This window comes from Emys orbicularis, chromosome 5 (assembly GCF_028017835.1).
Source record: "Emys orbicularis isolate rEmyOrb1 chromosome 5, rEmyOrb1.hap1, whole genome shotgun sequence".
Lineage (NCBI taxonomy): Eukaryota > Metazoa > Chordata > Testudines > Emydidae > Emys > Emys orbicularis.
The window spans coordinates 13,430,218-13,447,052 of NC_088687.1; positions in this window are offsets into that span (position 1 = coordinate 13,430,218).

Consider the following 16,835-nt stretch of genomic DNA (forward strand, 5'->3'; position numbering starts at 1 on the left):
GAAAACTGACCATTTATACCTACCCTTTGTTTCCTATCTTTTAACCAGTTATCAATCCATGAGAGCACCTTCCCTCTTATCCCATGGCACCCTACTTTGCGTAAGTGCCTTTGGTGAGGGACCTTGTCAAGGGCTTTCTGGAAAATCTAAGTACACTTGGTCCACATGCTTGTTGACTCCCTCAAAGAATTCTAGTAGATTGGTGACGCGTGCTTTCCCTTTATTAAAACCATGTTGACTCTTCTTCAACAAATTATGTTCATCTATATGTCTGACAATATTGTTCTTTATTATAGTTTCAATTAGTTTTCCCGGTATTGAAGTCAGGCTTACAAGCCTGTAATTGCCAGGGTCACCTCTGGAGCCCTTTTAAAAAATTGGCGTCACATTAGCTATCCTCCAGTCATCTGGTACAGAAGCTGATTTAAATGATAGGTTACAGACGACAGTTAGTAGTTCTGCAATTTCACATTTGAGTTCCTTCAGAACTCTTGGGTGAATCCCATCTGGTCCTGGTGACTTATTGCTGTTTAATTTATCAATTTGTTCCAAAACCTCCTCTAAAGATACCTCAATCTGGGACAGTTCCTCAGATCTGTCACCGAAAAAGAATGGGTCAGCTTTGCGAATCTCCCTCACATCCTCAGCCATGAAGACTGATGCAAAGAATTCATTTAGTTTCTCCTCAATGGCCTTATCCTTGAGTGCTCCTTTAGCACCTCGGTCGTGCATTGGCCCCACATGTTGTTTAGCAGGCTTCCTGCTTCTGATGTACTTTAAAAAAAAATTGCTATTACTTTTTAAGTCTTTGGCTAACTGTTCCTCAAATTCTTTTTTTGGCCTTCCTAATTGTATTTTTACACTTCATTTGCCAGTGTTTATGCTCCTTTCTATTTTCCTCGCTAGGATTTAACTTCCACTTTTTAAAGGATGCCTTTTTGCCTCTCACTGCTTCTTTTACTTTGTTGTTTAACCACAATGGCTCTCTTTTTGGTTCTCTTACTATGTTCATTAATTTGGGGTATACATTTAAGTTGAGCCTCTATTATGGTGTCTTTTAAAAAGTTTCCATGCAGCTTGCAGAGATTTCACATTTGGCACTGTGCCTTTTAATTTCTGCTTAACTGACCTCCTCATTTTTGTGTAGTTCCCCTTTCTGAAATTAAATGCTACCATGTTGGGCCACTGGGGTGTTTTTCCTGCCACAGGGATGTTAAATTTAATTATATTATGGTCACTAATTATATTATTGGCCTTAGGCTATGTCTGCACAGCAGCTGTGAGGTGTAATTCCTTGTGCATCTAGGCAGACGTGCACTATAAACGTCACTGCAGCCAGGGTGCAATGGGTGGCAGCTCCGGTTAGCCACCCAAATATGTACCCGTTGGGTCTGGTGGGATTGTACTCAGCTGTTTTTGCCACTGTGGCCACGCTAGTATTTTTGGGTGCTACCCTGAGCAGAACTAGTGCATGTCTGTCTAGCTGTGCTGGGAATTACACTGCCCAGCTGGGGATGCTAATGCTGCCTTATCTCACAGGCGAGGCATGAGATTAATGGTTGTGAGGTACTCACACTATAGTGATTAGCGCTTGAGAAGTCTGGAAACTAATAATTATTTAAGACCTAGGCAGAGCCAGCTGAGATCTCTGGTCCCAGCATGTAAAGGGGCCAAGGTTCTGGAATTGAAGTCCCTGGGGCTGCATGCTTGCAGGTAGGGTGAGGGTGGCTACATTTTGAGATTAACAGAGCAGGTTTGTAGACAGTCCTGCTAGGGAAACAGTACTGAGATGGAAAAAGAACTGACATTCTGATCTGTTTCTCTGCAGAAATACAATTGGGGAATAAATAATGTGCCTGAAGTGAAGAGTTCTTTATAATCATGGAAGCCAAGATAAAAGAGCACTTGGACCCCAGGCTGGCTTACAATAGGCTGTATTCTGGTGCCTGAGACTACAAAATGTTGGTTTTTTTGTTTGTTTGTTTTTAAACTTATAACTAAAGCACAGTGTGTTAAAGTACACGACTACTCTGAAAAATGACCCTGTGAAAATGGGACAGTGGGGCACCATGTCTCATGGTGTTTTCTGAATCAAATATACTTGGTTTACAAGAGGAAAAAAGTATGACTGCCATCTGTCCATACTGCACAGCCTCACCTGTGAGAGATTTTGCAGGCCAAGTTAATCTGTGGGACTGCATAGGCATTGATGAGGGTCTGTCTGTGTAATTGGAACTTGGTAAACGTTTTGATTCACAAGAAGGAATCCAATGTAGCTCAGTCTCCCGACGTTGTTGCCTTTTGCAGAGCTAATGGCACTAACAAACAGTAAAAGTTTTATTTTTAAAATTCTAGTCAGAACAGGACAAATGCTGAGTGTTTGGCAGCATAGGGCAGTGGTTAGGAAACTAGCTTGGGACTTCAGACCTGGGTTCAATTAGCTGCTGTACTCCCCCAATTCCTGTGTAACTTCTCCCTCTGTACAATGCGGATAATAGCACTGCTCTGCCCCATAAGGGGGGTGGTAAGATAAAGGCAAAGATTGACACCGTATCCGAGCACTTTAATGGTGGTCATAAGTGCTTCTTCAAAGCAATGCACAAAATAAACTAACCCCCAGAGCACCCTGTGAAGAAGGTAACTACAGATGGGACCCAACTCAAAACCCTGTATCCCAGTGCTCTTCGGGGTGAGGGCGGAGTTTAGACCCAAATAAGAACTTCTCAGGTGGTCCCTGTTTCCATGATGTAGCAAACAAAACTCAAACTCTGGGGATATTTGGTTCCACACACTGTGGCTTAGACCCACTTCTATTTATCATCTCCCATTTTACTGATGGGGAAACTAGACAGGGAGCCTTCAGTCTCTTACCTGAGATCATACAGCAAATCTGTAGCAGAGCCAGGGTTAGCCTTCAGTCCTTTGTTTTCAGCCCTGTGCTCGGCTCCTACTGCCTCGCAGGGAATGATTAGGGCCAGTTTCTGGATCCGAATGGGGGGCTGGAAGGGAAGAAGGGTGTCTGGTAGGGTTGCCAACTTTCTAATCGCACAAAAGCGAACACCCTAGCCCCTTCCCTGAGGCTCTGCCCCCCACTTACTACATTCCCCCTCCGTTGGTGGCTCGCTCTAGGGCAGGGGGTTGGGGTGTGGAAGGGGGTGAGGGTTCTAACTTGGGGTGTGGGTGCTGGGGAGGGGCCAGAAATGAGGGGTTCAGGGTGTGGGAGGGGGCTCCAGGATGGGGCAGGGGGTTCAGGTGTGGGAGGTGGTGAGGGCTCTGGCTGGGGGTGTTGGCTCTAGGGTGGGGCCAGGGATGAGGGGCTTGGGGTGCAGGAGGGGGCTCCAGGCTGGGGGGTGGGGCAGAGGAATTCAGGGTGTGAGGGAGGGTTCTGGACTGGGGCAGGGTTTGGGGTGGAGGAGGGGGTGAGGGCTCCATCTGGGGGTGCAGGCTCTGGAGTGGGGCTGGGGATGAAGGGTTCAGGCTGAGGGAGGGGGCTGTGGGTTGAGTCGGGGGTTGGGGTGCAGGGGGGGTGAGGCCTCTGGGGTGGGGCTGGGGATGAAGGGTTTGGGGTGCAGGAGGGGGCTCCAAGTTTGGGGGGGCTCAGGGCTGGGGCAGGGGGGTTGGGACTCGGAGTTTGGGTGCGGGCTTACCTGTGTCAGTTCCCAGTCAGCAGCGCAGTGAGGGGGATAAGGCAGGCTTCCTGCCTGTCCTGACTCCGCGCTGCACCCCAGAAGCGGCCGGCAGGACCGGCTCCTAGGCGGAGGTGCAGCAGGCGTCTCTGCGTGCTGCTCTCGCCTGCAGGCACCGCCCCCGCAGCTCCCATTGGCCGTGGTTCCCGGCTAATGGGAGTGTGGAGCCAGTGCTCGGGCGCAGCGCGGAGCCAGGACAGGTAGGGACTAGCCTGCCTTAGCTCCGCAGCACCCCCAACTGGACTCTTAACAGCCCGGTCGGCGGTGCTGACCATAGTCGCCAGGGTCCCTTTTTGACTGGGTGTTCCAGTCAAAAACCAGACACCTGGTCGCCCTAGTGTCTGGCATGCTCCTTTCTGTTGCAAACTGTGATGGGGCATAGGCCCTAAGACTCCTCTTACTCCTTGCCAGTGTGAGGCCCGTTAGCTCATCAGACTATGCCTGGTGGTGGGGGTGAGTCAGACCCAATTTTTAGTATCAGGCCCAGCTGAAGAGGGCAAGGGGAGGCAGAGGCTGTCAGTGGCTTTGAGGAAGCTCCTCAGAGCTGGGTCTGGGCAGCCATACAAGAAGGAGTGGCAGTAGTGGAGGCTGCAGCCCTGTGACAGACACTGGCAAACAGGGAAAAGGTGGGAAAAGCCTGGGGAGGTGCTGAGGGATTGTAAGGAGTGCTGCTGAGCTGCCTAAGGGGGCTGCAACCCAGGGCAGGGGGTAGGCCTGGGTGGCTCTCCTGCCCCTCCCCCACCACGAGGCGAGAAGTACAAACTAAGGGGAATTCCATAGGGGATCAGGGTGTAGTCTCAGTGCAGGAACTGAAGGGTCATGATGCATAATGTTGCAAGCTACAACCTCTTCTCATGGTGCGTTCGCAGCGGTGAGTCGGACAATTCTAGCCTACTTCAGATTGGGCAGAGCTGCCAAGTTTGTGAATTGTCAGAGAGAGCTTTAATTGAAGCAATTCATTATAACACAAGCAAAAGCCCAAAGCAAGTTACAGACAAGGGGGGGGGGGGGGGAGGTATGCAAACACGGGAGAGCAAAGACTTCATTACACTCAAGCCTCCAGCAGCTCCGTAAATGTTCCTGTAATTAAAACACATTATCATTTCTTTTTATCTCCCAACAGTTGTATGGATTTAGAGCGCTATGCACCAATTAAATCTAGAGAGTGAGTTAACAAAGCACTTGGCTTTGGGGTAGATTTGCTAGACTAGTATCTGGAGCAGTGAGCAACCAGTTACACAGTTTGGGAAGAAATTCCTTATGGGTGAAATTATCAGGGGGTAGCAGTGTTAGTCTGTATCCACAAAAACAACAAGGAGTCTGGTAGCACCTTAAAGACGAACAGATTTATTTGGGCATAAGCTTTCGTAGGTAAAAAAACCCACTTCTTTAATGCATCTGAAAGCTTATGCCCAAATAAATCTGTTCGTCTTTAAGGTGCCACTGGACTCGTTGTTCTTATGAGTGAAATTCACTCCTGTGCAGAAGCACAAAGACAAGACCTAGACATCACTTAACCCCTCAAAAGAGAATTGCTAACTCTCAATTTTTTTGGCCACCTTTTATCATTGAGGAAAGGGCTGAAACTTGGGTAAAATACCACCAGTTCATCTAATAATGCTGCAAAAAAGCATGGGGAAGAGGGGCTGAGTAGCTTGGCACTATTTATAATACAAGTAAATAATAGTTTAGGGATCCATTCTGTAAATATGTATGTAGCTTTATGCATGACCTGTCCCATTGAACTCAATGTGACTATTCACATACACAGAAGTATTCATGTACAGAAGTGTTTGCAGGTTAGGCCCGTAGGCCCAGGTATTTAGGCATTGCTATGCTCAGCATTGCAACGTTGGATTTAGGAGCCTAAATACCTTTTTAAAAAATCTGGGCCTTAGGCCTTTTAATAAACACCAGTGTTGTTTACTCTTGTATTGTGGGAGCACCTAATAGGGCCCCAATCCATGATTCTAGTCTTTGTGCAAGGCCTTGTACACACGCAAGGAAAAGAAAGGCCATGTCCTACACAGCTTACCATGTTGGTCTCCATTGTAATTGGAGGTGTGATTTGCTGTTCAGGCTAGGCAGGCAACCCTTTATCCAGGGCCGGCTCCAGCTTTTTTGCTGCCCTAAGCGGCAGGAAAAAAAAAAGAGAGAAAAAAGAAAAACCCAATTGAGCCGCCACCGAAAAGGAGGAGAGGGAGTGAAGGACTCGCTGCCGAATTGCTGCCGCAGACCCAGACGTGCCGCCCCAAAAACAGACGGATTGCCACTCCTTTCTATTGGCTGCCCCAGGCACCTGCTTCCTTCGCTGGTGCCTGGAGCCGGCCCTGCCTTTATCTAGTTTGAAGCCGGCCAAGCCTGTTTTTGTAAGGCTTGTCCCTGTCTGGTACAGATCTAAAACCAGATGTGATTTTTGTCCGGTATCACCATGGATGCACAGAGGATGCCATTTTGCAGAGCTCGCGGCTTCACCCCCACTGGCAAGGTGCATGTGAGGTCATGCTGATGGGGTCGGGATCACGCCATTCCAGAAGTTCATATAGCTCTGGGGATGTGTTGGTGGCCAGCCTAGTTCAGGGAGGCCTGGGCCTCAGCAACACAAGTATGTACTTTCCTAAGGGAACTGGGTGGGCTTGCACAGCCCATGCTGTTGCATCGTCACTATTTTTAGCATGCTAGCCAGATTAAAGCTAGCATGGGCTCAGTCGTGCAAAGGCTTGTCTGCATGGTGCTGCCATCTGGACTATGGGAGAGGTGAATTGTGGAGCACTGTAACGTGTTGGGCTCCAAGTGCCCTGCGTATATCCTGCTGGGACAGATTAAAACGTATAGTCCTGTTCCCAACAGGACTGCATTAGAAACAGGGCTACATCAATGTGACCTAGCTACCTTTTAGTTTGTCAGTAGGGTCCACGGGGGCACCTTGAGCATAACATTTTAGAGTGCTCTACAGTTCATACCCTCCTAGCCCAGATTGTGTGTCATGTCACCAAGCCCTTAGGTAAGAGACAACAGGTGGATACAACAAACAGATGGTGAAGCACAAGGTAATAGACAATTATTGACGCACAAAGCACTGATTACAGCACACCAGCTGTCTAGCTCTTGCAGTGTTTTGTAGGCATTATGGCATAGGTCTGAAGGAGAGATCTGAAGGAAATTAATGTAGTGGCCTCTGGATTTTTATTGCTTGTTCCTCTCATCCATAAGGAAGCAGGCAAGAAGGTGCTTCTTATTATTCAATTAAATTAATTGTTTGTATACCGTTTTGAAAATGTGAAGTTCTAAATAAATGCTGGGAACTATCCTTATGCTTATTCTTTTAATTTTCTACTTGTTGAGGGGTTTGAATGCCCATTCTCTTCTGAGATGAAAAACAACTCCACTTCCACAGCTAGTTTGATCATCATCAGATGATGACTCTATTCAGAACCATGAATAGGGGAGATACTGAGTGAGAAATGTGAGCGGTACAACAACAAAAAGACCCTTGATAGGAGAGTTAGTTCAAGTGCATAAATCTCATTTATGTACTTATCCCTCTCAACATTATCAGTTAGCCTCTGTATGTTCTTCCTTACTAAGTGTTATCAGCTGTAAGTGGTGATATCTCTCTTGTCAAAAAACCCTTAAAGCCTAATCATAGACACTGATCAAGTTGGAAAGGGTACTTTAATTTCCTTATTAAAATCAACTCTTTGCACCTGCTGTCCAAGATTTCGCATCCACCCTGATGAGTGCTCTTAACATCAGTGTAATTTGACTGAGTCCTTAGTCATGGTAGGCAATAAAATTATGAATGGCAGAACCCCAGGGATAAAATTAGGTCTGACGTGTAACTTCACTCACAACGCAACATGAAACACTTTTGATGATCCAAAATGTCTGAATAACATTCACTCTCACAAGTCTGGTTTTCACTTCTGGGGATCTCTGTACTTAATTCCTGGCACAAGTTATGGAGTAAGGATCTTGGTAGCTCAGCACTGCAGTCCCAAATGGTTCAGATAATAGAGGCTCAGACAGCTACAAACTTTGGGATATTTGCAAAATCCACTGGGTATAGACTCCTCGCCAATGGTTCCCCTGTTAATACCTGTAGACCTTGCTGGAGCCCTAAGCATAACTAACAGCGGGAAACAGAGTAGGCCTGACCTTGGCAAAATAACACACTAGGTATTGGCTAACCAAGTAAGCACATTCCTGACCAGAGAGGATGGTACAAAAACATCCAGAGTTCTCAAGTAACTATGTGAACACATTCTTAAGAGATGGTACTGGAATACACCGACCCCTCGTAGAGTAAGGATGGGATGACCGGATAATGGATGGGGATGTTTTGTTCAAACTTGTAGGTACAAGGATAAGGGTGGTGACTAACCATGCCAGGAGTGTAGTATGTAACTTGTTTGTATCAATGTATAAAAGGAGAAGTCAAAGGAGGGGCACCTTAGTCCAGCCTAGGGGTCAGGATCCTGGTGCACTGACTGAGCTGGTTGGCCATCGTCTGGCTAACCTGATAAGGAGAACTTTAAACAAGGCCCTATGGGGGATGGTGACAAAAATCCGGCCAATGCGCATTTAGGCTCAAGTAACGAAGATAAGGGGAAGGGGCTTGTTTCTGGAGAAGGGACTAGAAATCACAACTGCATTAAAAAAGCAAGAAGGAAAACAGAGCAGTCTGCAACATATCTTTGATGCCTGTATACAAATGCAAGGCATATGGAGAACATGCAGGATGAAATGGAAATCATGGTATATGAAGAAAATTATGACCTAATTGGCATTAGAGACTTGGTGGGACAGCTCCCATGATTGGAGTACCAACATAGAGGGATATAGCTTGTTCCGAAAGGATAGATATGGGGAAAAAGGCGGAGGTGTTGCACTGTATGTCAAGAATGTATCCACTTGCTCTGAGGTCCAAGAGGAAGTAAGAGACAGAACTACTGAAAGTCTCTGGGTAAGGATAAAGAAGGAAAAGAACAGTAATGATGTTGTAGTGGAGGTCTATTACAGATCACCACATCAGGAAGAGGAAGTGGATTAGTCATTTTACAAGCAGGAAAGAAGATGAGATAACACAGGGAGCTAGTAGTAATGGTTTTTTTATCTTCCCTGATATCTGTTGGAAAACTATTACAGCAAAACATAATACGTCTTGCAAATTCTTAGCATGTGTAAGGGATAACTTTCAGATTCTGAAACAACTAGGGGCTCATCCATTTTGGATCTGGTTTTGACCAACAGGGATGAATTATTTGCAAACGTGAAGGTGGTTGGGAACTTGGAAGGAAGTGATGATGAACTGATAGAATTCAAGATCCTATGGAAAGGAGGACATAAGAACAGCAAAACAAGGACACTGGACTTCAGAATGGTGGATTTCAACCAACACAGTCAAATAGTAGGCAAGGTCCCATGGAAAGACCAGTTAGGAAGAAAAGGAGCCAAAGGGGTCTGGCAGTTCCAAAAAATATAATACTTGAGATTCAATATCAAGCTGTTTCAACGCAGAGGAAAGATAAGAAGAGCCACAGGAGGCCAATGTGGCTGTACAAGGAGCTCTTTAGCTATCTTTAAAACCAAATGGGATACATACAGGGAATGGAAGGAGGGGCATGTCTCCAAGGAAGCATACATGGGAATAGCATGAGCGTGTAGGGACAAAATCAGCTGTTAAGGAATGTTAAACAACAAGAAGTTGTTCTACAAATATGTCAGACAAAAAAGAAAGATCAGAGGTGGTGTGGGTCCACTGCTCAATGGAGAAGGTGAGCTTGTAATGGAAAATGACAGGAAGTCAGAGCTGCTCAATGCCTTCTTTGCTTCAATCTTCTCACAAAAAAATAACTTGACTAGACGACTAGCAAAATTACTATAGACAATAAAGAGGAAGGGATGCAGATTGGGATAAGTAAAGAATACATCTGAGATCTTCTGACCAGTTTTAATTAATTAAAATCAGTGGGACCTGCTGCTATTCACCCCAAGGTATTGAAGGAATTAGCTGAAGAAATCTCGACACCACTGGCAATAATATTTGCAAACTCATGGATGACCGGAGCGGTTCTGGAAGACTGGAGAAGGGCTAATGTAGTGCCCATCTTTAACAAGGGGAAAAAGGAGGAGCCATGGAACTATAGACCAGTGATCCTGACTTCAATAACTGGAAAGCTACTGGAGCAATGTATGAAACATTAAATTTGCGAATACCTGGAGGATGAAGGGGTGATCACTAGCAGCTAGCATGGCTTTTCCAAGAACAAATCATGCAAAACCAGCCTGATTTCCTTCTTTGACAAGGTAACTGGTTTGATGGATAGGGGGAATGCAGTGGACATAATATACCTGGACTTCATCAAGGCTTTTAATGCTGTCCCACATGACATTCGATAAGTAAGCTGGAGAAAGCAGCTTGGCGAACTACCATTAAGTGGATACATAATTTGTTAAACAACCTCAAACAAAGAGTAGCTATTAATGGAATGATGTCAGATTGGAGGGAGGTCTCAAGTGGGGTTCCATGCGGAGATCTGTTCTGGGTCTGGTATTCTTTAACATCTTTATTAATGACCTGAGTGTAGAATAGAGAGCCTACTGATCAAATTTACAGATGACAAAGCTGGGTGGAAGGGTTGCAACACTTTGGAGGATAGAGCTAAAACTCAGAGGGATATTGATAAATTGGAGAACTGGGCTATAGATAAAAGGAAATTCAGCAAAGACAAATGTAAGATGCTACACTTAGGAAGGAAAACCAAATGCACAAATATAAAATGGGGGATAACAGGGATGGCAGCAGCACTGCTGAGAAGGATCCGGGAGTTGTCATGGATTACATCCTTAACATGAGTCAGCAATGCAATCCTGTTGCCAAAAAAAAAAAAAAAGCGCAAATGCAACTGTAGGTTGCATTAACACAGAGGCATAGGATGCAATCTACAGGAGGTGATAGTACCTCTCTGCTTGGTGCTGGTTAGGCCTCAGCTGGAGTACTGTGTCCAATTTTGGTCACCAGTGTATAGAAAGGATGTGGAAAAACTGGAAAAGGATCCAAAGGCAAGCAACAAAGATGATCAAAGGAATGGAATGCAAGCGAAATGAGCAAAGGCCAAAGGAACTGGGTATATTTACAGGTGTCAAAGTTAGAATCAGGACTCACAATTTTGTCAAGACCACTCTGTTTATTAGCACAGCGCTCTGCTAATACATTCAGATAATGTGAGCCTCCATGCAAGATTCAAACAGTCTTATTTATACAGATAAAAGGGTGCGAACTAAACAAAGGGACAGAGAGAGCAAAATTGTAAAATTTGCATGGAGCACAATATGCATATCCTGCTTCCTTATTAACTCTTATCGATCTAAGGCTAATGCTTCACCAATTGCCCTTAAGTGGGGCAATTCATTAAGCAGTTAATGTCTGCTTTCCTGCCCCCCTGGCTTGCAGCATTTCTCATTTCTACTTAAAGGTACATACAGCATTCTTTAATTCATTCTATTTCTTTAATATAATTCATTTCACTTTCACAATCCCTCCTTTTGGTCAAGCTTACGCAAAGACCAACAATTACTGGGTTCCACATATTAATAGTTCTTTATCTCTTCGTTCATCAGTGATATTTAACATCATCATATTAGCACTCTGTTTTGGGGCAGTCACCTGGGTGGCATACCTTACACAATTCTGGATACAACAGGAGATTAACTGAAAACATACAAAAATCATTAGTATTCCACACAGGATAGTCAGGGCTCCCTGAAACAACCAGTTTCCTATGCCAGAGAAATTGAATAGGTTACTTAGCCACTTCCATAAAGAACTTGGCTCTTCATGGGGAAGATATGCAATTTGTTCTAAGTGACTAGCGCGATCTATTACCTCATTGGTGTCGTCAGGTATGAACACACAACATTCTTTTCCAGTGAGAGCACAGGTCCCTCCTTTGGCCGCCAGCACTATGTCCAATGCCTGATGGTTTTGGAGGGCCATCTGTCGGATCGCCCCTGTTTCTTTGGCCAGGGTCTTTAAACTCTCTCCGGTTTCATTTGCCATTATTTCAACTACTGCTTGTAACCTTAGGAGCCTTTTTGCATGGTGTATTACTCCCCCAAGTGGGATAAGGGAACCGCCAATGGCCTCTTCCCAGGTCAAGGGGCTTATGTTATTTACATACCATTGGGCATCTGATAAGTCCCTTCTTCTTCGCCTGAAATTACGAAGGCATTCTCGTGGGAAGGACCCTAGCACTCGGAATTGTGGGAAGAGTCGGGCGGGATAACAGATACCTGACCAGTTAGCTGGTAACACAGTATAAGCTTTGGTCCCACAAACCCAATGATGGCCTATTAAGACTGGGAAGGGTCGGTTGCACCCATTTGTCACATAGGTGCCTACAAAGGAGGAGTAATATCCTCCGAAGGGCACAAGGTAATTCTCCTTACGAGGAGTGGTGTAATTTGCATGGCATTGAAAGATTGTATTGTTTTCACTAAGATTACTGTAGGGGGAACATGAGATTGATTTTTCTGTTTGATCCCAGGTCGAGAAAAAATTCATATCCCCATACCCGGCCCGCCACTCTTTAGTTTTGTTTGAATAATCCCATACACCATTGGCCACAATATGCTGAAGGCAATGACTTTTTCCCAGATCCAGCCCTGTCCCATTACACACCCAACACCAATGACCTTTTCTCTCCACCACACTTATCCATTTAGATACATTTATTCCCACTGCTTCACAAGTATCTTTATTGTTCCATGTTTTGCTAAACGGACGAAGTCCTCCAGTGAGGTCTGGGGAATTGAGTGGGATTGCCAGGACAGGAACACCAGCTTGAGAGTGGGCTGGGATGTGGCTGCAGACCCGGCAATTAGAAATATTAAGAGTCTGAGCTATCCACACTTGCTGCTGGATAAAAGAATTGTCATTGTGGACTCCCCAGACCTTAAGACACTAGCCGCCAAGGAACAGGCGCCACCAGAGGTGCATGTTGGAGGCAAGGCCCTTCTGGTTCTGACAACCTCAACCGAGGGAACCGCAGTTACGGTTTTACGTCCACCAGGCAGCAGGCGCCAGGCTCACTACTGCTCCTTCTCGGGCCTTGCTTTAGGTCGTCGTCTGCTTCTGGCAACCCTTACGAGAGCGTAGATGGTAAGGTATTGCAGGCTGTTCCTCTACGTCTTCTTCCGGAGTCAAAATTGACTCTGCGCAGTTCTGAGGTGATGATTGGTTCGCCGGGGAGGGTGTCTTCTTACACTGCGAAGCATGTATGCACGCTGCAATGCCAGATAGTTTAACAGCTGTCTGGGTAGTAAGCAGTACCTGATGAGGACCCTTCCACCGGGGTTCCAAGGCGTGTTTTCGATGATGGTGCCGTACGTAGACCCAGTCACCTGGCTCGAGGTCGTGGCAAGCGTCAGAGGTGGGTTCTGTTGGCCAGGCGGCTCGAACCTGTGAATGGAAGTGACTTACGGCTTGCATTAATCCCTTGCAATATTGAAGGAGCGTACTGTGAGTCAAGTTCAAGTCTGGGACTGGAGTAATGGTAGCCATAGCTCGCATGGGGCGTCCCATGACAATTTCAAAGGGACTCAATTTATGCCTTTGGGATGGAGTGGATCGCATTTCCATAAGGGCTAGTGGTAAAGCTGCTGGCCAGCTTAACCCTGTGGAGTCACAAATCTTAGCAAGCTTATTCTTAAGTACACCATGTCGCCTTTCCACAGCACCTGCACTTTGTGGGTGGTAGGGGCAGTGCAGCAGGTGTGTGATATGTAATATACAATCCAGGTGTTGAACAATTTGTCCGGTAAAATGTGTACCCCGGTCACTGGACAGAGTGGCAGGAATTCCCTGGGCAGGCATAATATGATTTAACAAACATTTAGTAACAGACAGTGAGTCAGCCTTGCGACAAGGAAAGGCTTCAATCCAACCAGAAAATAAACATACCATAACCAAAATAAATTCATATAGTTGACACTTAGGCATTTGTACAAAATCAAGTTGCCAATGCAAGAATGGTGCTTGGGGCAGGTCCCGGAATCCCTGAGCCACTTTTACAGGTTTACCAATATTGTGGCTTTGGCAAGTGGTACAGGCAGCACAGTGGCGGGCTGCAAAAGAGCTGAAATGGGGGGCCCACCATCCTGCCTTAGTTACAGCAGAGACCATCCCCTCCTTTCCGACGTGCGAAACACCGTGTAGCAGGTCGGCCAGCGACGGGTAGAGTGAAAAGGGGGCCACAAAGGCACCAGTAGGCGAACGCCAAAGGGAATCAGGATATAGAGAGCAACCCTGGGCAACCCAGGAGTCTTTTTCGACTTCTGGGGCAGAGTCTTGGAGCAGGGTGAGGTTAGTGAGGGACGGCGGTGGTATAGAAACAGAAAGGGAACCTAGAAATGCATCTGGGGAAGGTTCTATGGCAGCAGCATGTTTAGCAACATCAGTATCTGCCATCGAGTGGCCAGGGCACTTAACAATAGCTAGGGCAGACGGAAGTAAAACTGCATACAAGAGAGCAGCGATGTAGGGGCCATTCTTAATAGGGGTACCTATAATAGGGGTACCGGCAGAAGTAAGGAAACCCCTAGCTTGCCAGAGGGTGCCAAAGTCATGTACAACCCCAAAAGCATAGCGGGAGTCAGTGTAAATAGTGGCGGAGCGTCCCTCTGCCAAAAAGCAGGCACGGGTGAGGGCAACCAATTCGGCAACTTGTGCTGAGGTTACAGAAGGTAAAGGCGCAGCTTCTAGGGTCTCAGCGAGTGACACTACAGCGTACCCTGCAAGGAGACGACCTTGGTTGTCTCGAAAACAGGAACCATCAGTAAACAAAACAAGGTCAGAGTTAGGGAGAGGGGCATCAGAGAGGTCAGGGCGCGGGACGGTGACAGCAGAAACAGTTGCAAGGCAGTCGTGGGGATCACCGTCATCAGACAAAGGAAGGAGAGTGGCAGGGTTTAACTGAGAACAACGCTTCACGGTAATATACGAAGCTGACAGCAGTAAAAGTTCATACCTGGTAAGGCGAGCGGAGGAGAGGTGGCCTGTGTTGCGTTGTAACAGCAGGGTTTCCACAGAGTGAGGGACCATGAGGGTAAGGGAAGAGTGAAGGACAAGGGATTCGGACATTTCAACTAGGCGCGCTGCGGCAGCCACAGCACGCAGGCAGGGGGGTAAGCCTTGGGCCAAAGTGGCAGAGAAGTAAGCCACTGGGCGGTTCTTGCCTCCGTGCACCTGAGTGAGAACTCCAAGTGCACACCCAGATTGTTCATGGCAGAAAAGGGTAAAAGGCTTAGAGTAGTCAGGCAGCCCTAAAGCGGGGGCAGAAGCCAAACCCTGTTTGAGGGAAACAAAGGCAGAGTCTGCTTCAGGGGGCCATGGCATGGGGTCAAGCACAGAGAGTCGAGTGAGTTCCTGGAGAGGTTTTGCAAGGGAGGCATACTGGGGAATCCATTGCCTGCAAAATCCAGCCATGCCCAAAAACTTTCGGACCTGGCATGGGGAGCAGGGTCGGGGAAAGCTAAGGATAGCCTGGACGCGGGCGGGAGAAAGTGTACGGGAACCCTGGGAGAGGAGAAAACCAAGGTATGTGACAGAGGCTTGACAGAGCTGTAGTTTAGAGCGAGAAGCTTTGTGACCTTTTTTTGCTAGGGCAGTAAGGAGCACTAAAGAATCAGTTTTTGAGGCAGATAACGAGGGGGAACAGAGGAGTAGATCATCTACATATTGGACTAGAGTGGACCCGGATGGGAAAACAAGGTCAGCTAGGTCTCAGGCTAGTGCCTGGGAAAAGTAAGATGGGCTTTCAGTATACCCCTGGGGAAGCGTAGTCCATGTATATTGCTGTCCCTTGTAAGAAAAGGCAAAGAGGTACTGGGAGTCAGGGTGAACCGGAACAGAAAAGAAAGCAGAACACAAATCAACAACAGTAAAATGAGTTGCATCTGGTGGGATAGAAGCCAGAATCGTTGCTGGGTTAGGGACAACAGGAAAGGCAGGTATGACGATACGATTAATGGCTCGAAGGTCCTGAACAAATCGCCATGATTTGCCATCAGCTTTTCGAACTGGGAGGATAGGGGTGTTACAGGGACTGGAGCAGGGAACAATAATGCCTTGCTCCCGCAGGGCGGTCATGACCGGAGCAATGCCAGCCTCGGCTTCGGGGTTTAAAGGGTATTGAGACAGGCGAGGCAGAGGTTTGGAGGAGTCAACAGTAATGCAGACGGGGTCAGTATTTAGGTGGCCCACCTCAGAGGGATGGGTTGGCCACAGAGAGGATGGGACCTGCGAAATTAGGTGTTCAAGGGACGGGACCAGTGGGCAACAAGGGACTGGGGTGGAAAGGGGGGTTTCAGACAGCAGGGAGGCCACAGAATCACTTAGAGAGGACTGGGGAATTTGCAAATAGACACCATCCGGGGAACAGTATATGGTGCAGCCAAGTTTACATAACAGATCCCGACCCAAAAGGTTTACTGGAGTGGAGTCAGAGAGAAGGAAGGCATGATCTGGGGATAGGGGACCAACCTGGACCGGTAGAGGTTTTGAAAGGGGATAAGGGGTTGGGATTCCCGAAATGCCCACAGCAGACACGGTCTTTCCGGAGCAGGAAACCGCAGGCAGGTCAGTAGTACGAACTGCAGAGAGCGAAGCTCCCGTATCAACAAGGAAAGGGAGAGACAAATCATTGATAGTTAACACACACTCACCCGTGGGAGTGAGAGGTAGTAAAGGAGCTAAAATTTCCTGAGGTTCCCTGGCGTCCCGTCATTGCTGTGGGACAAAGTAAGGCTGGGGACTGACTGGCTGTGCCGGCAGGGGGTCTAGCTGGTTATTTACAGAGTTATTAGGCCTGCTCGGACATTCGTTCTTCCAATGTCCGGGCTGCTTACAGTGATTACAAACATCCCCATAACCCGAAAATCCAGTTCCTCGGCCCCTCCCTCGACCACGTCCCCGTCCCTGGTATTTTCCCCGTCCCCGGTACTGTTTGCCCTGCCCTGAATAATGCTGTATTTGCAGGGCCATTAACTGTTGGGCTGATTGTTCCTCCTTTCCTTTTAAAGTACGTTGGCAGTGCTCTGCCACTGTTTGCAATTTGTCCATGGTTTCGGTCTCCCACCCAACACTTA